The sequence below is a fragment of the Hyperolius riggenbachi genome, chromosome 2, assembly GCF_040937935.1.
Source record: "Hyperolius riggenbachi isolate aHypRig1 chromosome 2, aHypRig1.pri, whole genome shotgun sequence".
Lineage (NCBI taxonomy): Eukaryota > Metazoa > Chordata > Amphibia > Anura > Hyperoliidae > Hyperolius > Hyperolius riggenbachi.
In genome coordinates this window covers 131,464,881-131,487,829 of record NC_090647.1, presented here as the reverse complement: position 1 = coordinate 131,487,829, position 22,949 = coordinate 131,464,881, and the positions used below count along the sequence as shown (strand labels likewise).

Below are 22,949 nucleotides of genomic sequence, written 5' to 3'. Positions count from 1 at the left end.
ACCTATAGGGCTCAGAAACACTATAAGAGCTTTTGACTGCTTGCGATGGATTAGAGCTTTGAGTACTTTTTAAAAATTGCTCCCATTCACGTTCATTAAAACCACCGCAATCGCGTATGTTTTTACGCATACGTGATTGCTGTGATTTTTACAGCGATTTTTATAAAAGTGAATTGGAGCGGTTTTTTAAAAAGCGCTCAGAAAGCGCTAATCAATCGCAAGCGCTCAAAAAAGCACTTATAGTGTGTTTGAACCCTTAGGGCTCTTTTCCACTACGAAACAAGATTGCAATCGCGCTTCAAACCAATTTTCACTATTGCGATTGAGATATTATACTCAGTATAGTAGAGCTCAAGCGCATCCAAAATGCGGCAAAAGGACAATTGCGCTCAGGCCAAAATTGTGTTGCAATCGGATCGCACTAATGGAAATGGCAGCTGCCGTTTCCATTAGTTTTACTGTACCCTGCGTTTTGCAATCCGGTAGCAATCAGAATCAGATCACAAAACACAGGGTAGTGGAAAAGGGTCCTAAAGCTGGCCACTAACGGTCCAATTTCTAGTGAAAAATCGTTCGAGCGATCAGAAATTCTGATCGGACGAAAAATCGTTCACTACACCATCAACTAACCAATCATTGCTTCCTATCTATCACGACCACCAAGAAAATCCAAATTTTCGTTCGATGAAAATTCATTCGGGCGACATTTTTTTTCACTCGTTCATAATCGATTGTGTCCACCAATGGAGATTATTTACAACCAATCCGATCAGAATTTCTCATCGCTCGAACGATTTTTCGCTAGAAATTGGACCGTTAGTGGCCAGCTTTCGGCCTCGTTCACACTCTGAACCGCATTCAGATTCAAAATCGTGCTTAGTGATTCTCATTCCAGTGAAGTAGGATCGCAACACAATAGCCGTGAAAATGCTGGATGTAGTGCAATTACAATTGGTGGAAATCCCAGCGCCCGAGCCGCAGGGCGAGTAATCCCAGAGAGTACTTGCGCTGATCGTCATTCAGCTGCGCTTGAACTGGGAACAGGGTGATCCAAATGATGGCTCAGCCTGCTGCCCAATAACCCGGCGGCGTTAAGTACTATTCCCACTCTGAATTGTAGCAACTCAGAGGGAGATGTAATTCGGGGTCTGACGATCACTGAAGCCCCTTAAAGGGAAGGTCAGGGACAATAAAAAAAAAAAAAATCCAAATCCACTTACCTGGGGCTTCCTGCTGAACCTGCGCAGTACAGCCCAGAGGACGTCCGATGACGTCAGCGTGCCGGGCGTGAAACGCATAATGGAGCGCAGAAAAAGCCCGACCAGGTCGGGCCAGGTCAGCCACCGGGAGCCAGCAGAGCGGCGCCGAGGGCACCTCCTACCTGCCACGGGCTAGAGGAAGCCCCAGGTAAGTGGATTTGGATATTTTTTTTTTTTATTGTCCCTGAATCTTCCTTTTAACCACTTCAGCCTACAGTGTTGTTCACCTTATGCATCCGAGCAACTTTCACCTCCCATTCATTTGCCAATAAGTTTCTCACTACTTACTTAACCTGAAATGCTCCATATCTTGTTTTTTCCGACACTAATTAGGCTTTCTTTGGGTGGTACATTTTGCTAAGAATTATTTTATTCTAAATCCATTTTAACAGGAAAATTAAGAAATAGATGGAAAAAATTTTTTTTCAGTTTTTGCCCATTATAGTTAGAAATTAACCTCCTTGGCGGTATGGACGAGCTCAGCTCGTCCATGTACGCGAAGGAGGATTGTTCAGCCCCTGGAGTGGCTTTTTACTTAATTTTTTTTTTCCAGAACATGTAGCTAGCACTTTGCTAGCTAAATGTTCTGTCCGATCGCCGCTAACCGCCGATCCGCCGCTAAAGGGGCTGTCCCCCCCGGCAACTACAGTGTCAGAGGTGCAAGAAGGGGATGGGGAACAGCTTGTTAATGATTACCACTATTCAAAGTATCTATAGAAGTGATTATTATGAGCACAGGACCAATAAAGAGCTAATACTGTAGTTGAGAGAGGGTCCTTCGGGGCCCCTATGGCCAAAGGGCCCCGATGCGGTCGCTACCTCTGCACCCCCTATTGCTACGCCCCTGTTAATATACTCTTGACATGCATATTCAAAAGTTCAGACCCTTAGGTAACTATTTATGTTTTATTAAAAAAGGTTTTATTACAAATGTTATTTGGGTAATTTTTGGTGTGGGAGGTAAACCGCTAATTTTAAATGTAATTTAATGTATTTAATAAGTATGTGGGTGTTACTATTTAGCCACAGTCAAAAAGTCCTGGAAGCGAACGATCTCGCTTCCAGGAAGCATTAGGACGGGAAACTTTTTTTTTCTGCAGGGGACTTAGATCAATGAAGGGGAATTCATGATCTCGGGGCTAACGGCAGGCAGCGGGAGTGCGTGCGGGAGCAGCACAGCCTATCTGGACGGATATATTCGTCCAGAAAGGCTTAAGTGGTTAAAACACAATTTCCAACTTTTCCCTAAAGGTGGCCACACACCATACAATAAAGTTTTACGGCAATAAATATGATCGGATCATACCAACCCCCCCCTTTCCTTTTTTTCATTCGACTGAAAAATCAAATCAGATCAGATTAGATTTCCCGTTCTTTTCGATTTTTGTCGATCCGGAATGCTGGAAAAGTTTCTTCAATTTTTTTAAAGATTGTATGGTGCGTGTTAGATTGTCAATTAATATACACACACCCTAGCAAATGTTCTAAGGGCCTGTTTCCACTACACGCAGATTGGATGCAGAAAAACTGACTCCAATGAATGCCTATGGGCCTGTTTCCACTAAACACAATTTTTCTGATGCAGATTTTCCCATAGGTATTCATTGAAGTCAGTTTTTCTGCATCCAATCTGCGTGTAGTGGAAACAGGCGCCTTAGGGTTTCCAATCATTTTTATCACAATTGGGGGGAAAAAATTGAACACGTGTGTGGTACATTGTAACATTTCAAAAATATGACCAATCAGTCAGAAAATTTTATTGCAATTCTTGAATTGAACAGATATTTAAAAAATTGTATGGTGTGTGGCCACCTTAAAGTACACTGGTACCAAATGTTCTGTTCATATCATGCACCATTAATCACAGATAAGCTCTTTGGCTGAAGTGCAATTAAATGGTTATAGGTTATTGCACGGACTATGTATTAGCATACAGATCCTAACAACATTCGTTTGCTTTTGAGTTCATAGGATTAGCTACTAAGGTTACTTTTACTAATCAACACTCAAACTTAGTATAACTTTCCGAGTACTGTCTATACAGATGCAATCTACAAATGAATATTACCGGCAAGATGCTTACACCAGCACACAGTGTTCCCAAGCAAAATAATTCACTTTCTGAAAACAGCCTTGTTACTTGGAAGACTTTCAGGATTACAGCTTGAAGGGGTTATGCCATCTTTTCCCATCAGTCTGAAAGGCAGCGTATGCAACACAAGAGGCTAAATTAAGGCCTTTAAAACCAGAAATAAACAGATTTGGTACAGGATTAAAAGTTTATATTTCCCACAGAGATGGGCTCTGGGCTGTTTTCCACTAAGAAATGTGATCACAAATCGCAATTGCACTGCGATTATGTTTCCTCTATTTTCTACTGCTGCAATTCTTCCACGATCCATCAGGTGTACAGTGCGATTGCAATGCATTTGCAATGTCCAACGAGGGAAAAAAAAAAAAAAAAAAAAACCTTTCGAATCGCCAAATTGCAATTGTGATGTGATTTTCTGGCATTCCTATACTTTGTATAAAAGGTCAATTGCATGAAAAATGCTGCATCCACAATGATTGTAATCAGTAAAAATCCCATTGCAAGTGCAGCACACTAATGGAACCATCTCCGCGCAATTTCCACTAGCATACAGAGTACCCGGCATTTTCAATCAGAACACAATCAGATCGCAGTACGTACCCAGTGGGCAGAGGAGGAAAAAAAAAAAAAAAAAAAAAAGGATCAAGGCACCAGCCGCGGACGGCTGCTGAAGTGTACTAATGCGGCGGGGAGCAGAGCCGACATCACTCCTCCCTCCCCATCATGGCCCCCCCTCGTGAGTCCCCTAGGAAATGCAGAGATTGTGCGCAGCGGATGTTTAGTTTACCTTACCGTTCTGGCGGCCGGCTTCCTACTTCCTGTTTCCCGTCATGTGCTAGTGCCCAGCCTCTGTTGCTAGTTGAAAATTCCCTAAATCCCCCCTGCGCTCTGCACTAGCCCATAAATTACAGCCGCGCTGTTGGGCTCCGTTTACCTTTCTAGTGCCACTCACGCCGCTCCCCCGCCTCCTGCAGAGCGCCGGTCCCCACCCGTGTCCCTTCCCTCTAATCAGCGGCGAGGGAAGGAACGTGGGCGGGGATCGGCGCTCTGCAGGAGGCGGGGGAGCGGCGTGAGTGGCACTAGAATGGTAAACAGAGCCCGTTGCGACACGCTCAGTGTCGCCAGCGCAGCAGTAATTTATGGGCTAGTGCAGAGTGCAGGGGGGAATTTTGGGAAGATTCAACTAGCAACAGAGGCTGGGCACTATAGCCAGACCCAGCCTCTGTGTATAGATTTAACTCTAAGATCCCCACCTCGGGTTCTCTTTACCCAAGGTAAAAGGAAAGTCCATAGATTTTCATTTTACCTTTCACACCCGACGCTGCGTTTCGATGCGTTGCGGTACGACGCACCCGGGAGCATTTTATCGTCGGGAATCTGAGTTTTCCCATTGGGTTAATTAATTACTACCGCCGCTACTCAGCATCACACCACAGATTCCCAACGACACACGACAGCCTATTCAACGCTGCAGGAACCGGCTCCTGCACGTGTTGTCTAATGTGAAAGAGGCTTTAGGATTAGGCACCACCAAGGGGGTTCTTTGGGTTAGGCACCACTAAGGGGGAGAGGGGTTTTAGGGTTAGGCACCACCAGGGGGGGGGGGGTCTAGCGGTTAAGGATAGGTACAGAGAGGGTTCTGTGGGAGAGTAGGGTTAGGTATACCTTTTATAACACCGCTATTTACAATGATAAGTAACGATAGAATGTTAACGCTAATTTTCAATAAAACGTACCTAAAAAATAAGGCTTGAACGTTAAATAGCGATAAGTGACAAACTGATTAGTGGCAACACCACTCGCCATTATTCGCAGGCGCCATTTTCAGATGGATCCACTCTATGGGCCATGGATCTGCTACCAGCAACAGATAAACCTAGATCTTACATCCTGTCAGATAGATCAAATCCATCAAAAAATCGATCACAAATCGAACAATAGATTTGAAAGAATCAATTTCTGATCGATTGATGGTTGAAATCGACCAGTGTATGGGCCCCTTTATTCTGTTTGCTTACATGCCATATAAATAAAGCAATGATGAGCTAAATTGTTCGGCCAATCCTAATATTGTAGCTGCTGATAATGAACCCGCTGGATAAATGTTATTAACTTCTTGTGCTAGTCTCACATGCCCCCAAAATCAGGAAGTGAGAGGAGATGTCTGGAACACAGATAATAAGCTGACAACTTCTTTGCAATCTAATGCTGGGAATTCACGATTAGATTTTTCAGTCAATTTACTGTCCGATCTTATTTTGGATCGATTTTCTTATCTTTTCTTATCAATTCCCATTCACTTCTATGAGAAATCGATCAGAAAATAAGATCGGACATGTCGGAAATTATCCATCGAACCATTTATCTGCTGGAAAATAAATAAACACTTCTGGTGTATTCCCAGCATAAAACAAACAAAAAAATAAAAAAAATATGAGTTTAATCATGCTTTAAACAAATTCTAGTGATAGGAGTTTCCAAAGTATCTGATGCACACAAATCTATTACAAAAGAAAAGCATGTATACGTGTTAGTTGTTGTGGTCAGATCCAATATTAAAATAAATGGGGTGTTTTCACAATATTGGCCCTTTAATTCCAAACTGAATGGCCAAGTGTAACAGAGCTATGCATTACTATACAAGAATGATCAGGATCTGTGCCCAATGGACATCTCCCTTCCATAAACAGATGAATACTTTGCCAACCACAAAGTTGGCATGGTTGAGAGGAGGACGTGCAAAGGATGAGGACTATGTCACATAAACTTGATGATGAGAGGTTGAGGCGGTCTGTACCAATGTGAAGCAGCACGAAGTGCAAACAATCATTTCCCATTTTACTTTGCAACAGAGGAAACAGTTTGACATAACTAATGATGAATAGTACTTGTAAATAGACCACAACATTTATTGTGCAATGTAACCAAATGATTTAAGCACTCTCTCTCTCTCTTGTCAGATGGAGGTTTTCTTCTACCTGAAAGTCTGATGATGCCTGAAAAAGATAGCATACAGAGGCATGTTCCCTGCTGCATGACATGCCTCTATGTCTAAACCCCCCCCCCCCCCCCCCCCCCGCTCTGACCCTGCTGCCCTATAACCTCCCAAAATTGCCGAAATGCAGCATGTCGACATCTCTAGGCGGTAGGGGCATTTTGTGAAGGAGAAGCACTTCCTGCTAAACTCCCACTGGGGGGGGGGGGGGTTCCAGAAATGCTTCCCCAGCTACCATTGGGCAGCTCTGTCTTTTTACGGCCGCTCTTAACTCCGCTCTGTGTGAGACAAAACTCCCATCGTGGTGACCCCAGGGGTCTAAAAAAAAAAATTAGAGATCGCTGGCTACAGAAGTTTGTGCAAATACGCTGTGCCCATCACACCGTCTGCCACCTCCCTACCACTCCACACCAGTCCCCGGTTGCTGCCACTTCTTGGGTTGCAAACACAGCAATACTGAAGGAAGCCCCAGAAAAAGGATAATCAACTGCTGAGGTTTCCCAATGCATTGAAAAAGACCAATGGGAATTGTGCCCCCCTAGGGACGATTTTCAATGGTTAAGAATCTTACCTGGGAAGGGAATATTTCTAGTAATTTATTTCACTCCAGCGGGGAGCATCAGTGGTTTATGCTTCTGCCAGGGTTCTTATCGGTATAGTGGTGCTTGCCCTTGGTGGCTAGTTGACAAAACAAGGATGAAGGAGAGAGAGGAAAGTGCAGGAACTTCCTTGTGAGGACAAACACTGTCCATTCCCATAGGCATCCATCAGCATCCGCAGCGTATGCATTGTCCAGGAAAGTCATGCAGGTCGAGACTTTTTGTTATGATTATCGGAATTAAAATGAAGTGTGAATGGATCAAATACTTAACATAGGATCTGTTGACGTGTTTTCACCGCAAGTGTAAATCGAGTCTGAAAGTTTTTCTCATCGGATAAATGTAAATTCAGTTTGAGTCAGATCTGCATCTCTGCCCAGCCTTTCTGTCAACTCCCTCCTCACCCTTCGCTATCTGATGAGCCATACTGTCTGATCCTGCACGTTTATAGACAGCTGCTCTGTGAGCTCAAAGCCAGTCTGAAAAGAGCAAAGGGCAAAACAGGTAATGAAAAGATGTAGAAAGCACCTGTTAGTCTTACCGGTAACGGTGTTTCTGTACAGCAGCTGGGATACCCTCTGAGTAATGGCTCCGCCCATGCTCTGGGGAAACACAACCAAGAAAGTATAAAAAGCTCCCGCCCCCCTCCAACCTCAGTGTATAAAAAGTAAAAAGACCGAAACACCGGGAGAAGAGGAACGAAGCACCTCCTAGTGACCCACTCAAAACAGAAGATAGGTATAAGGAAGTGCGACAGGCTAAGGGAGGGTAGTAGACGGTATCCCAGCTGCTGTACAGAAACACCGTTACCGGTAAGACTAACAGGTGCTTTCTCATGTCCATCAGCTGGGATACCCTCTGAGAGATAAGCAAGTAAGAAACCCACCTAGGGAGGGACTACCACCTGTAGCACCTTTCTGCCAAACGACTGATCCTGCTGCGATAATACATCCACTCTGTAGTGCTTGACAAAAGTGGAAGGACTTGCCCAGGTAGCCGCTTGACATATTTGTTGAATCGAGGCACCAGCTCTCTCTGCCCAAGATGTTGACAAGGACCGTGTCGAATGTGCCTTGATGCTTGATGGTGGAGTGGAGTCTGAGACCTTATACGCTAGTGCAATACCCTCACAGATCCACCTTGCTAAAGTTTGTCTGGATGCTTGCTGACCCTTATTTTTCCCCGAAAAAAGAACAAACAAATGCGAGGACTTCCTGAAGTCTCTTGTCCTCTGTAAATATGCAAGAATTGCCCTCCTAACGTCTAAACAATGAAATTCAGCCTCTTTCGCACAGGAAGGATTGCTGCAAAAAGAAGGTAGAACAATGTTCTGGGTTCGATGAAAATCAGAAGAAACTTTGGGTAGATAATTAGGATCCAGACGTAAAACCACTTTGTCCGGAAAAATAGTGAGAAAAGGATCTTTAATTGACAGGGCTTGTAGATCTCCTAGACGCCTGGCCCGACGTGATTGCTACCAAGAAGGCTACTTTCAAGGTAAGAAATTTTAGATCAATGTCTTCAATGGGTTCAAAGGGGGTTTTGGATAAAACATTCAAAACTAGGGACAAATCCCATTGAGGCAAAACTTTTTGTTTCACTGGGGCGGATTTTTGAATTGCTCGAAAAAAATCCTTCAGCAACCTTTCCTGTGCCAAAGGTTTGTCCAGTAGTATAGATAAGGCAGAACACTGAACCCTTAAGGTGCTTAAGGCCAATCCCATTTCTAAGCCCTCCTGCAAAAAATCTAGAATTGCCCCAATCTGATTCTGATCTCTGTTATGAGAGGAGCACCAAGAAAGATAGACCTTCCAAGTCTTTCTATAAATCTTATGCGTTACCGGCTTTCTGCATTTAAGAAGCGTCTCAATCACCTTATCAGAGACCCCCTTATTTTTTAACATTAACCTTTCAGGATCCAGGCTGAGAGTTTGAATAACTCCGGTCTGGGGTGAAACAATGGACCTGGTCTCAATAGATCCGGCCTGACTGGTAGATTCAGAGGTGGTTGGATCGAGAGACTGAGTAGAGTAGAGAACCATACTCGTTTGGGCCAGACCGGGGCTATCAAAATTAACTTTGCTTTCTCTTTCTGTAATTTGTCCAACAGTTGTGGAAGCAACCTGAGAGGAGGGAAGGCATAACCTAGGTTGAATGTCCAAGGGACAGATAGGGCATCCAACCCCAGAGAACTCGGACAATTGTGGATCGAAAAGAATTGTGGAAGCTTTGCATTTGTTGGGGATGCGAAGAGGTCTACCTCCGGCTTCCCCAACCTTTCTGTGGTCCAGAGAAAAACCTCTGGATTTAATTCCCATTCTGCCTGGTCCACTTCGTGGCGGCTTAAATAATCCGCTTCCAAGTTCAAAACTCCCTTGACATGGACTGCTTCTAATGACAAGAGATTCTGCTCTGACCAAAGCAGAATTTCCGATGCAAGTTGCGCCAAAACCGTCGATCTGGTTCCCCCCTGTTTGTTGATATACGCTATCACGGACACATTGTCTGAAAAAATGAGGACATGTTTGTGAAATATCATGTTCTGGAAGGTTAGAATCGCCTCCTTTACTGCCCGAAGTTCTCTGAAATTGGATGATTTCATGGCTATTGGTTTGGGCCATCTTCCCTGAGCATGATGACCCATTGCTGTGGCACCCCAGCCCCAAGCACTGGCATCTGTATATATCCTTACAGGATCTAACTGTCTCCAAATCCTTCCTTGATTTAAATGGTTGGGCTGTAACCACCAGTGAAGAGTTTGTTTTACATATGCTGGAACCTGCACTGAATGTTCTAATGCTAGTTGCGTTTTGTCCCATGTTTTTAACAACCAGCTCTGAATCGCTCGGCTGTGAAACTGGGCCCAGGGTACGGCTGGAATGGAGGCTGTCAATAACCCCAAGACCCTCATGATTTGTCTGATTGATATCTCCTGAAGCAATAAAAGTTCTCTTATTGCCTCCTGTAATTTTACTATCTTCTCCGTAGTGAGGAAAATTCTTTCCCCCACTGAGTCTATCACATAACCCAGGAATACAATAGATTGGGTTGGATTTAATTTCGACTTCTGGTAATTCAGCATCCACCCCAAACGAGATAGAATCTGGATCACCAGATCCCTGTGCCTTCTGACCTTCTCCTCTGAATTTGCAAAGATCAAAAGATCGTCCAAGTAAGGGACAGTTATTATCCCCTGTTGTCTTATCACTTTCATGACTTCTGATAACACTTTCGTGAATATTCGGGGAGCTGAAGCAATCCCGAACGGTAGTGCTTGAAATTGAAAATGGTAGACATGTCTTCCTATTCGAACCGCAAATCTTAGGAACTTTTGATGGGATTCCGCAATCGGAATATGTAGATAAGCGTCCTGGAGGTCTATCGCCACAAAGAATTCTCTTCCTTGTAGAAGCGACCTTACAGAATATATGTTTTCCATTCTGAATTTCTTGTATACCAGAAACGGATTCAGGGACTTTAGATTCAGTATAAACCTGAATTCTCCGTTTGCTTTGGATACCAGAAACACATGAGAGTAATAACCTTTTAGTTCCTGCACTGTAGGAACCGAGACAATTACTCTCTTTGAAATTAATTTCTCTATTTCCTTTGTCAGGCCTTTGGCCTTGACTTGATCTCGAGGAAGCTTGTTGATGAATACTCTGGGAGGAGGTTGAACAGAAAATTGAGGACGGTAACCCTGTTTTATAATTTTCAAAATAAACGGATCTGGCTTGATTGCTTCCCATTCCGACAGAAAATAAAGAAGCCTTCCTCCCACAGGTAACGAGTCATTTGTTTTCTTTGGGGGAATTTGGCTTTGCAAGCGCAAAACCCCCCTTGCCTTTGCCCCCAGGAAAGGACCATTTCCTTTGCTGTTGCTGATTTTTTGGCTGTTCAACAATAGGTTTCTTGAAAAGACCCTGAGGCCTGTTTTTAAAACCTTTACGTCTAGCTGGAAATTGTTTACCTTTCTCCGCTGATCTAGACAGGACCTCATCTAATTCCTTCCCAAATAAAAGCTCTCCTGAGAAGGGTATAGCGCATAATTTGTTTTTGGAGGTAAGATCCCCCTCCCAAGTTTTGAGCCACAAAGCTCTTCTGGCTGCGTTGATAAGAGCCGTAGTTCGTGCTGAAATACGAACTATCTCCACCAAAGCATCTGCCAAGTAAGCCACAGATTTCAGGACCACTGGTAAAGATTTGACATAATCATTTAAATCTGACCCGGCTTTAATGTGGGTAAGTAAGTTATCCATCCATACCCTAAGATTACGGGATATACATGTAGCCGAAACCCCTGGCAAAAAAGCAAATGAAGCTGATTCCCAAGCTTTTTTAAGTAATAGATCTATCTTTTTGTCCATTGCGTCCTTCAGGACTCCTGCATCTTCAAAAGATAGATCTGACCCTTTGGAGTGTTTGGACAAAGCTGCGTCTAATTTTGGACATTTAACAAACTGATTTATATCTGAATCAGAAAAGGGAAACTTCCTCTTGGCTGCCTTAGGGATAAAAAGTTTTCTCTCTGGCTCTTTCCACCGTGAACCAATAATCTCTTTAATTGACTGATGAAATGGAAAAACCCGACCTGATTGTTGGGCAAGCCCCGAGTAAACTAAGTCCTGAGCTGATAACTCTTTTGGTGTCTCTGAAATCTGTTCAGTGGCGTAGACCGCTTTTAATAGATCATTGATATCATCTGTATTACACAAAAATCTGGACGCCCTTTTCATATCGTCCTCCGAATCCTCCCCTGAATAAACATTTTCCCCCTCCTCTCTATCCGAGACATATTCCCTGCCCTCCAAATCCTCTTCCAACTCCTCCCCTAGTAGCCCTGGGAGAACAGGAAAAGATACAGGCGGGAGCTCAGGAGCAGGCGCCACTGGAGCAGGAGGAACTGCCGGGGTGGGGGAGGGAGCAACAGTCTCCGTTGCAGAGGAAGGTCCAGCAACAGGAACTGAGACAGGGGGTAAAATAGACTCTAGAGATAGAGGATGATTCAGAAGTAATTACTGCATCTATACATCCCTGACATAAGGTTTTTGCATAACTAGATGACAGTTTTGTAAAACATTGGCAACATTTCTTAGATTTTTGTCGCCCTGCTGAACCTGTACTAGGTCCAGACTCCACTCTAGCCTGAAAAACACAATAGGATAGAGAGAACATTAGGCTCCAAACCAATGTGGAAACAACAAGCCAGGGATCCAAGATCCCACTCAGCCCACCATCCGAGTGTGCATGACCCGCGGCCGCACTGGATGCGGAAGATGTTGCGGAGGCATCCGGGGCTGCAGAGGCAGCAGCTGGATTAGTTGAAGACTCCTCCATAATGCTGCCCCTCCGCACGCCAGGCGTTCATTTTTAAAATCTCCCCGCCGTCCGCGATGCAACTTCCGGACCGCCTCCCATGACGACTTCCGGAACTGACGTCACTGCCGGATGTCGTCATAAGCCCAAGAACTGTCTTGCGCAGGAGGAAGGCGGCAGCCCGACAGCCCAATCCCACCCGTGGGCGTCCAAGCGTACAGCGGCCCCAGCAGCAACAGGTCGCGCTAGACATCCTCACACCACCAACCGTCGCTACCAGGTACCGCTCTCCATGACCCTCTCACCCTCCGGCGAGGCCAAAAAACAAAAAATTGGGAGCTGCACTTTCTCCGTGTGTTTCCGGACGGAAACACAAATGAACTGAGGTTGGATGGGGGCGGGAGCTTTTTATACTTTCTTGGTTGTGTTTCCCCAGAGCATGGGCGGAGCCATTACTCAGAGGGTATCCCAGCTGATGGACATGAGAAAGAATCCTTAACTTGTAATTAATTCTAATAGATCAATAAAATAAAAATTGTGACTATGCAAAGAGTAGGCATGTAAACATGGAATATAGTAGATAAAGACCAGAGGGGTCATCAGAGTGCTATGTGAGGGAGAGAAAATTGAAAGGTGGATGAAGGAGAGTTAATAGCGAGAGGGAGAATGAAAGAAGTCCTGGTGTATCAGCAGTGACCTGCCAGCTGGTGGCTTGGTTGGAGGTCCCCTGAGGCTGCACACAAAAATCCAGCCCTCGACTTAAGGTCTAGTCCTGCAAGGTGGGTCGGGAGGTCTGGAACATAAAGGCCATGTGTTCATCGGTGGTTAGCAAGGCAGACAGGCAGGCAGCAAGGTCGGAGCCACGGCAGCACGTCGGTCACGTGAGCAGCAATTAGCTTCAGCCCACGTGGTAAATCCAGAGAGCTTGTGGCTGCTCGTTGAGGTTGGAGGGGCAGGAGCCTTGGAGCGGCAGTCATCGCCAGTGGGCAGCCTAATCGACCAGTCAGTACTGCTGTGCGAGTGAGCCAGCAGTATAAGAGCTGGCGATCTAGGGTGCAAGTATCTTGTGGTTTTCTAGCCTTTGAGATTTTTAGAGGTAGCACCAAAGTAAAAACATGAAACAAGCCAAGTATTTTTGCTTAGTATTGTCACTCCAGACTGCACATATGACAGATCATCCCCAAACTATTGCCAGATGCTATCCAAAATGCATAGCCATTAGTAAAGCTGAAACGCCCCAACCCAGCTTCAAAAGTAATCACACCAAACAATCTTAGATATGGCTAAAGCAGTTAACAAGTTCCCAAGTGGAATTACAGAGGGGGGACATGCCAATAATCAACATGTCCTTATTACCAACATGACCCTGGAACCACCCAAAAAATACATTTACAATCTGCACATAATCATACAAAGTCCAACACAGAGAGTGATAAGAGAACTCATATACAGTATGTAATGGCTTTCAAAACGAAAGTGAAAAAGTTGAATAACCATGACCAGTGAAACGTACAGGTGGTAGGGGGCTTGGAATTTCCTTGCTGGCTCCACTATAAAGAACACCACTGTGATACACAGTACATGCCACTCGCATTCGGAGTAATGGAATGAATCAAACAACTGCTCACTGGCCATTGTCTTACTAGCAAAGAATTACGGTATCTTCAAGTGACGCATGTCTACAGCTCTGTGGGGTACAAGTGTGGTTAAAACCAATCCATGGCCTTTATACTGATTTCATATACCGTATACTCTCCAATTTCTCCACTGCTCTCTAAGGGCTGGTTCAGGCTGCCGAAGTCCATCCTCGTAGTTTAGCACTGGGATTGAATGCACCCTGCATTGACATTAATGGAATATCAAGAGAGGCAGAAATCGGCACCAGATGCCAAACTAGCAGCTGGGAAGCAATAGGTGCGAACAGCTGTGCCACCAGATAAAGGCTTAACATCCAACATACATTGAAGAGAAGAGAATCCGGGCACCAGCTGAGCTTGCTTGTCACCTTTTATTATTATGCTCCCAACACCTTCACAACATAAATGCAACAATCCTAGCCTTACAGCTGTTTCACAGGGTAACCCTGCTTCTTCAGAGGCAACAGATTATATAAATCTGTTGCCTCTGAAGAAGCAGGGTGTGTTGGGTGTTGGGAGCATAATAATAAAAGGTGACAAGCAAGCTCAGCTGGTGCCCGGATTCTCTTCTCTTCGATGTATGTTGATTGACATTAATGGTGTGCGTTTACCATGAATTGCGAGAATGTTGCGGTTTATTGAAATTCCTGGGACTTTGCGTGTAGTGCCCAGGGCTCAAAATGCAACTTGACAAAGCAACAGTGGGAACCAATGCCAAACGCTTTTCTGCATCGTCTCAAAGCACTGCCGGAAGTCACCTGTGTGAACCGGCCCTTACTACTTCGAAAAAAAAGTAACCTTCTCAAGCAATGCTGTAAACAAGTACTGTCAGTGTAAGTAAATATATACAGGTAGTCCCCAACTTACTAACACCCGACTTTCGAATGACCCAAACATGAAAACAGCCTGAAAATGTGGAATTTGGTTTTGCAAGAACAGGTACAAATTTTTCAAAAAGCCCTTGTAGTTTAAAAAAAAAAAAAAATTCAAGCTAAAAAATGTAAATTGTTAGCTGGGGACTTGGACTGCGCAGTACCAACTGCTGTATGATGTCCTGGTTACTAAGGTGTGTACATTGACATAGTTACTCATGATGAGTAATGAGATTTCAATAGAAGTCCTATTCCATGCTTTCAAAACAAATGGAACAGCACAGATATGACTTCTGTCCAACACAGATATATAGCACTTTAATGACCATATCGACGTTAGAAAATGTTTGAATTGTCGCCATTTTATCAGCCGTCTTAATTCTCTTTATCAGTATTTAAACAGAACCTGAAGTGAGAAGAATGTAAAAAGCTGCCAACTTTATTCCCTTTTTATCAATAATGCAGATTGTTTGACTACTCTGGTTGAGTCACACACACACACACACACACACACACACACACACACACTGCTATGCAGATTGCTCAGTAACAATCACCATTCCATGCCTTCATTCAAAGCAGCAGTAGTCCTTCTGAATGCCCATTTCTGGGTAACTAATGGTAATAACAGATGGTGAGTACCACTTAGGGGTGACCAGACACAAGGAAAGGCCTACTGTGCTTGTACTCCATGTACATTTGGAAGAATACAAACAACCTCTTTCCTGATGAAGGGTTTCGCTATAGTCAGAGATCTCGAGCATCTCCAGGCACTAAGGTTAAAGAAAGATGCATCTAGAGGGGTGGCACATGTCATGGGCTCCTCTTACTTTTACCCCCTTTGGCGGTCTGATTCTTTCCGGATTTTAGGCTCTAAAAGCGGTGCAATTTTTTAGCATGCTTTTAGACCCTAAAGCCTGGAACAAAAAAAATCTCACCGCAGAGAGATCTGCAGCAACCCCAAAACTCCCTCACCTCCCCCTGATCCAGCACTGTAGTTCTCCCTCTGTCCTCCGGGTGGCACAGTAATCCTATAAAGAGATTGCCGTCTGTTGTCAGAACGACAGACGGCGATCTCACCAGGGGGAAGCAAAGCCTCGGAGGAGAGGAAGAAGAATGGCGGCCAGCATCAGGATCACCCAGGAGGTGAGTAAAATTGCCCATTGCACGTATTGCTCTGCATAGACCTCCCGAGTCCTGGCGGCTTCCCATGAGTTTAGCTCGGGATAACCACTCCCAGCTTGTTTTTTCCACCCCGAGCTGGACTCATAACCGCTAAGGAGGTTAAAGAGATTAAGCAGCTGGCAGGGCTCGGCAGCAGCTCTGCTCTTTGGCGTCAATTGAGGTGGGAGGGCAGGAAACAGAGCAAAGTCAGGTAACTAAATTCTGGACAGCATGAAGAAAGGTAAGCTATATCTGGAGGTCTGTTGGGGTGGGGGTAGTCTTTAAAGGGACCCTGAACACAAAATGAAATATGAACTTACCTGGGGCTTCCTCCAGCCCCTCATAGTCCGTGAGGTCCCTTGTCGTCCTCTGGACTCCCTCTGTTCCGCTGGTGGCTCCGCTAGCCACGGGACTTTGCCAGGAGTCGTGCGCATGCTCGGCCCCTCCGCAAAACCTGTCTTGCTTGCACACCCGTTGACCTGAGCTTTCTGCACACGTGCAGTTCTCGAAAGAAAGGACTGCTTGTGCGCAGAAATCTCACAGACGCCAAGGGATCTCATGGACTACTGGGGGCTCGAGGAAGCCCCAGGTAAGATCATATTCCATTTTTAAAGTTGTGCTCAAGGTCTCATTAATTTTTGAGGGACATTCTGCTGCCCGATTACACTTTTAGAGTGGGAATCATCCGCCTAATTGTTATTTGGGCCGATGCAAGCATAAATCTATGGACTGTATGCTGCTCTGTATGGGTTGCACAACTTGCATTGCAGCGGTAGGCTGCAATATAACTTTTCATCCTATTTTTCAAGATGCACAGCGCAACGCATATAGGGCTCGATTCTCAAAAGCGTGATAACTGCTATCACAGCAGTAAGCAAAGGTTTCCACACGATCACGTGAAACGCACACGTGATCACGCAGAAACCTTCGCTTATTATGTGAACTAACGATGTTCGCGTGAAAAGCTCTGAGCGGCAGAGCGCATGATAAATGCTGTGATAGCAGTTATCACGTTTTTGAGAATCGAGCCCCTAGTGTGAATAGAGCCTAATGGGTAAAGGTGTGTGAAACGCACCAGACTTTAACGTGATCCTTCCACTCTTTCACACGTAATGAAATAAACTCAGATTTGTGAGAAAAGGCAAACTACACAGCTCTAAAGAAAGTATTTACCTTCATATACCAAGCATGACATAATACAGTAAATACGTGTATACGAAGCAGAACATAATCGTGGAGTGCTTTCTCTCTCTCTCTCTCTCTCTCTCTCTCTCTCTTTTTGTGTGTTCCCCTACTACTGAAAAAAATGAGAACAGAAATGTCCTTTTCCTCGTCTCTAGTGCTGAATTTACTGTAATTTGCACACCACACTATGCCCTCTCTGCCTTCTGGTGCACTTCTACAAAGAAATATTGCTATCTTCTTCATAGTCACTTACAGCAGGACTTCCCAACCCTGGTGCATCCTCCAAAGTTTTCTTCAGGCAGCAGAAAGTGTAGAACCGGCCTGGGTGTGATGCGTTGCAGTAGCCATTTTGCCGCTGGCAAGTCTCATTGTATCAAGTGTGAAAAGACTCTCAGAGGCAGGTGAGCAGGACAGCAATGTGCATTGTTTAAAAGGAAATAAATGTCAGCCTCCATATCCCTGTCAGTTCAGGTATGCTTTAGTCAATCTCTGTACAAGGCCTGAACGATAATTCAAACCAAAATCACGATCACCAAGATCACGATTTCGTAATTGTCAAAGCGGCGATTTCCGCAATGACTTTACCACATGGTGCAGCCTGCAGCATCGGCAATGTTGGACATACCTTCTAACGCGAGTCCAACGCTGTCCGCCCTCTCTCGCCGTCTGCCGGCTCTTGTGCACGGCATACTACCTGGTTTCTGTATGTCACATACAGGAAGTATGCCGTGCATGCAGGATGCGAAGAGGATAGACTGGTATTGCTGGATTCGTGCTGGAAGGTATGTCCAGCACTGCCGCAGCTTGGGGGACAGAGGGGGCACAGAGAGACACAGAGAGACCTTATTAAACTTTACATAATCCTAACATTTGTATAGCTTTTTTTTTCCTGTTGGACTCAAAGCACTCCAGAGCTGCAGCCATTAAGGGCGCGCTTAAGGGGCCACCCTGCAGTGTTCTGGAGTCTTGCCCAAGGACTTCTTACTGAATAGGTACTGACCCTAGCCAGGATTCAAATGTTGGTTTCCCATGTCAAAGGCAGAGCCCTTGACCAGTACATTATCCAGCCACACCCATGCAGAATAAGGGCAACATTACAGTTACACACAGTAAAGACATGCCTCTGCCACACCCCAGCCAAGTCCCTGTGACATCCCTAATTACACCTACAACAGAGACAAACAGCCTCGATACGCCTGACTGAGCTGAGAAAGTGGACAGTTGGTCCATAAAACGTGTTATCATGAATTAATAAAAACATACCCCTTTTTGGGACCTGGAGTGGTAATTTTTTAAGAAACTAAAAAAGTCCACCACTTATCCTCCATTTAAACTTTTTAGTTTTTGTATTTTTTTTAATTACTTCAGTAGAATGATATTATAGTAAACTTTGAAATAGCAAACCTCTGGCTTTAGTATTTACAATGTATGACCAAACCTGACAGTCTACATCTGATATAATAAACTACTTGGCCAGGTCCCTTGAAGTTTACTATAAAGGGAGTCTACCTCTTTCTATCAGGTTATTTTCTTTTATGTTAGCATCTGCAAATTAGCTGTATATCAATTTAGAGAATAGAAATAAAGTTGTTTAGTCACAGAAACACATTTTAGTCAAAGAGAAATACATAGGTTTATACTGATCTGCCCATCAGCGAACAAGGAATCCAGAGCAGGAGATTTGGGTGCAGCCGCCACCACCATCGACCGTCATAGGAATTACGGCTATAGTGGCGCACAGTGAGTAACTTTGGCACCATCAGAAGATGGAGCTGAAGTTACTTTTAAAACTCTGTAATTCGGCCGACAGCAATAGCTGGAAGCCGAATTACATCATTCATGAAATCCATGTGTAATTAACGCCACCGGGACTTGTGCAGCAGCAGGATAAGCCACATACAGGCTGTGGACACAAAGGACCTGTTGTGCAGACTGGAAAGACTGGGCTCCCTGCCAAGGGCCTCCTGCTGTGCACATTGGATGTACAGAGCCTTTTCACCTCGATCCGCCATGAGGAGGGGATGCAAAGGATTGAGGACAAGTTGTTGGAAACACTTCCTAATGAAAAAAAATTATTTTTCATTTTAGATGCCCTGGAACTAATTTTACATTCCAACTATTTTCAGTTTTTGTACATTCTACATCCAATGTCAAGGCACTAGCATGGGCTCTCCAGCAGCCCCCTTGTTCGCTAATTTGTTCGTCACTGACCTGGAAAAGGAGCATGTTCATCAACTATGAGGCATATGGAAAGCATTTCATGCGGCCACGGTCAAAAAGGGCACTCCGAAAGGCCAATTTTTTAGGGCCCGGAGAATTTTGTCCAAATTAACGGATTATGAGAAAGCTGCCGAAAATTTGATTGCCAAAATAGAGAAAGGATATGATGAACATGCTCTTAGAAAGGTGAGTGAGGAGGTGAGATCTGTCACAAAAGAGGTGTCCAATCGGTTGCCCTTTGTGTGCGACTACGGCTATCTGTCAGAACGGATTCGTTCCGTAGTGCAAACATTTTGGCCTATATTTAGGCAAGATCGAAAGTTTGGTGAATTGTTAGTCGAACCTCCAGTGTTTGCTTATCGCAGGGGTAAGACCATAAAGAACTGGTTATGCAAATCGGACATTGCAATCAGACATGGAGAGAAAACGCCCAATGCTAAAAAAGAGACATTGCAAATTTTGCAGAAGGTAAAAGACGAGAGTATGAAACCTCAGTATCAAGGCATTTTGTTACAACTTTTGACACCTAGTCAGTCATTTACGGTGGTTTGTGATGGAAGGAGTGCAGAGATTAAATAGAGGTGGGGACAGGAAAAAATGTTGCTACAATGTGAAGCAAAATGTATAAGTAAATTTAACTGTGTTTACCCCAATGGTCTTAATGAGAACCTGAGTTTTAAATGCTTTTTGTAATGTCGCTCTTCTAGGTGAAATGAATGCTCAGAGCATCTGAAACAGGAATGAACCAGGCTTGGTATCGTAAAGGATTATGCATTTATATATTGTTATTCGGTGTTGAACATATAGATCTGGATAACCTATTCCTCAGTGATTAGCCGAGGTAGACATTTAGATGTAGTTCCTTGGACTGAATATTATGTAATGTTGTTACACTTTTGGTTGTTTATACTGTCACATGGTTATTGGTGGTCAGGTGATCACATGGAATTCCTGGGGGTGGGGTATTGAAGTGTTGCTGATAGAGGGTGTGGCACACCTGAGGAAGGGCTCTGCCCGAAACATGTCGTGTGCCTCTGTATGCTATCAATACACTTGCTGAAGCCTTTTGTGTGCATCTCCATCTGTTCTATAGTTCATGGTTTGGCAGAAGTGGTGTACCTGCAGGAGTCGAGCACCGGCACTTAGGGCGGCCTTTAAGATAGAGAAGGTGTGCACGAGATAAGCCATATACCGGCTGTATCCTGTGCCCAAGTCTCCCGGCGGCAATTTCTCTCATACTCACCATCAGTCCTAGGATAGGGAGTAGTAGCCTATAGTGGACCCGATTGGGCTCGGCTATTTCCGCTGGAGCCGAAGGGGAAGCTTGTACTGCGCCTGCGCAGGAGCGTGGATAGGTAAATATTGCCGCGCGCTGAACCCCCCTACTGCGCTTGCACCACCCGCAGACAAGCTTGTCGGTGGATTTTGGGGGGCTGCCAGCGCTGGATCCCTGAGGATGAAGAGGACAAGGGAAGCCTCATTAGGATCTAGCAGCTTCCCCCTCCTGAGGCAAGTATCCCAATAGGGGCTTTTTTTTGCTTAGAGTTTCCCTTTAACAAGAAACCTGCAGAGAAAGTGAATGTGTAGCCTCTCGTGTTAATGTTATTCACTTCCAAAATTAGCATAGTCTAGATATAAATGGTTTTCTAAATCAGTATTCAAGGGTTTTAATGCCATAGCAATGTGTGTTAAAATAGATCCTGTCAAGTCAAGACGAGACGAGACTTTGAAAGCAAAGCCTATTTCAGTTAGCCAGTTATAGGTTTGTTTTCCTATAGAGTGCTTGTCACTTTACTGCTGGGAAAGCAAACGCCATAGTATTCTATTATTAAACTTAATTTATAAAGCGCTAACATATTATGCAGCACTGTACGATAGATAGGGGAAACATTGCAGCATCGAACAATGTAATGCTAGGTAGACACTATGAGATTTTCTTTGTCAGATCAATTATTTCCAACATGTCCGATCTGATTTTCGATCAATTTCTGACTTTTTTCTGTTTACTTCTATTGGAAACTGACCAGAAAAGGGTCGAACATGTTGGAAATAGTAAATCTGCCAGAAAATCTCATAGTGTGTACCAGGCATTACAGCGTTAAGCAATGGTACACAAGATAGTGATGTAACAACAAACAATGGAGCACAGATTGCAACGTAGGGATAAGTATAACAGACGAGTCAGTAAGTCTATATGGTGGGGGAGAAGAGCACATGGGGAGGAGGGCCCTGCCAAATAGGCTTACAATCTAAGGGGTGGCGGAGAGACAAACACATAAGGGCATATAACGCGTGCAGGAAACGGCTCCTGCACGCGTTCATAGATGTGAAAGAGGCCTGAATGTTTCCTACCCTTTGTCTTTTGCAACACTGTTAATTTCTTTATAAAGTAACTTTTTACCAGCTGTAATCTTCCTGCAGCCATTTCCCTTTTACCCAGTTTTATAATACATTTTTAAAATGTTTGCTTAAAGTAGATCCGAGATAAACTGTTAGTGATTGCATCATTTTGTTCCTTTAATATAGTTTATAGGGCATTTAAGCCAAATACTTTTTTTTTTTGTTTGTTTTAATACTCTAATTCGCTATTAACTAAACAAGCCTCACCCACAGCTTCTCCAGTGCAAGGGCTTATGGGAGCTCAGTCTGGGCAGGAGGAGGTGGAGGTTATTAGCCAGAGATTTCAGAGGCAGAGGGGAGGAGGGAGGAGGAGAGCGGAGTGAATTTGTCACAGGCTGAGGGTTGGAGATGCAGATCAGCTTGACTATGTTTAATGTGACAAACAGAACATGGCTGCTCTTATTGTATCACAGGAAGAAATAATCATAAACTGTTGAAGCTGTTTGCAGCTAGATTTGCTGTGTAAACTATCTAAACGTTACATTAGATAAATAGACAAGTTACTTGTTATAGTTAGTTTTCATCGCGGATCCACTTTAAACGGACTCAATCGATACATGTGGTTATTTACTGTAAGGCAAGGACTAAATTTGTTGAATTTTTGCACAGTATGCCTATTTGTCTGGGTTTAAATGTGTGTGTTATGCCACAGTAGCTAGTGATTGTCAATCAGAAAACACACACACGATGTGCGATATTATGTTTCAAGAAGTATGTTTTTATCTTGCATGCGAAGTTCTTATGTAATTTTGCATGCAGAAGAGTGCAATTATGACAAGTGTGGTGCCAGCCTAAGCACTCTTTCACACTATGTAAGTTGTGTGGCGATAAGATTGTAAAGCAACTGAGCCAAAACTTGCATTGCTGTACAACCATACAATGAGGCATACAGTACAATGAAAGCATGCCTTGCTACCACTGTAAGGGCTCTTTCACAGTGCGACGTTAAAGTCGCACGTTATAAAATACTTTAACGCAGAGTAACGCACAGCAATGCAAAGTCTGTGCAACATTCACAGTGCACACGTTGCACTAGTGTGTAACGTGTAGCGTTATTAAAAAGTGCTGCATGCTGTGCGTTTAGCAATGTATCTGCTGCGTTATGTGCGTTGCACATGCTCAGTAATGTTTTCTTTTAAATGTAACGCATGCGCCGTTTTCGTTCCATCAGTATGCAACGAAGACGGCGTGCCAAGAGACACATGACGCA

At 44.2% G+C, this 22,949-nt stretch overlaps 1 protein-coding gene across 3 annotated transcripts in view; it reads right to left on the bottom strand.

Moving 5' to 3' along the window:
- B4GALNT1 (beta-1,4-N-acetyl-galactosaminyltransferase 1) overlaps nucleotides 1–22,949 on the bottom strand; it is a 223,828-nt gene that overhangs the window by 179,351 nt on the left and 21,528 nt on the right. The window contains exon 1 of one of the 3 annotated variants that reach the window (XM_068267424.1): nucleotides 6,918–7,236. The exons of the other annotated variants lie outside the window; for them this stretch is intronic. The gene's annotated coding sequence lies outside the window, so the exon portion shown is untranslated. Of the gene's footprint in view, nucleotides 1–6,917; nucleotides 7,237–22,949 lie in introns of those variants that run through there. 3 annotated transcript variants of the gene reach the window in all.